A 1,023-nucleotide genomic window follows, 5' to 3' on the forward strand; every position below is an offset into this window, starting at 1 on the left:
CCCAGACCCAGAAAGACAAATATCACATGTACTCACTCATAAGTGGCTTTTTAGACATAAAGCAAAGAAAACCAGCCTACAATTCACAATCCCAGAGAACCTAGACAACAATGAGGACCCTAAGAGAGACATACATGGATCTAATCTACATGGAAAGCATAAAAAGACAAGCTCTCCTGAGTAAATTGGGAGCATGGGGACCATGGGAGAGGGTAGAAGGGGAGGGGAGAGGAAAGGAGGGGAGCAGAGAAAAATGTAGAGCTCAATAAAATCAATTAAAAAAAGAATGGCGTTTATAAAACCTTGGGAGGCTGACAATAGCTGAAGCTATTTTAATAGCTGCCTTCCCATGAAAGATGGCAGGGAAAACCATCCTGTGCTTTATAATGGAGGACTCAGGTATGTACAAAATGAGGGGATGAGTCTCAGGTCAAGGATGTTGACTGAATTGTACCGGAGAGATGGCTCAGCGGTTAAGAGCACTGGCTGTTCTTCCAGAGGTTCTGAGTTCAATTCCTAGCAACCACATGGTGGCTCATGAGTATGTGCAATCTGGTGCCCTCTTTTGGCCTGCAGGCACGCACGCAGATGGAACACCGCATACATAATAAGTAAACAAATCTTTAAAAAAAAAGAATATTGATTAAAAAAACACAAATTTCATAAGAATAGTGACAGTCTCTGTGCAGTATGTACAAAACTAACAGCCATGTTGTTTAGGGGTTCAGACATGAGGAAGAGACTAGCCAATGGACCAACACAGTTCAGCTGTAGGGTACCATCAAGAGGGTAGGAAGCAGGAGTAGTGGGGTACCCTTCTTTTCATCACAGAGGACTACAAGTTTGTGGGGGAATGCTGAGGAGCAAACCCAGAGCTTGGACAGGCTAGGCTAGCATTCTCCCACTGGGTTACGGATGTGTATATGAAGCAAAGTTATTAAAATGAATGTAGGTGTTCAAGAAGTGTGTTTATTAACACATCCACAGGTATTTTATAACATTCTCTTATGCCTACTCAGTATT

General features: G+C 42.6%; 1 protein-coding gene across 1 annotated transcript in view; it reads right to left on the reverse strand.

Annotated features, from left to right (window-relative positions):
• The window catches only part of LOC101990377 (aldehyde oxidase 2-like), a 73,040-nt gene that overhangs the window by 55,600 nt on the left and 16,417 nt on the right, over positions 1-1,023 (reverse strand).

Source organism: Microtus ochrogaster, unplaced genomic scaffold, assembly GCF_000317375.1.
Source record: "Microtus ochrogaster isolate Prairie Vole_2 unplaced genomic scaffold, MicOch1.0 UNK8, whole genome shotgun sequence".
NCBI classification, from domain to species: domain Eukaryota; kingdom Metazoa; phylum Chordata; class Mammalia; order Rodentia; family Cricetidae; genus Microtus; species Microtus ochrogaster.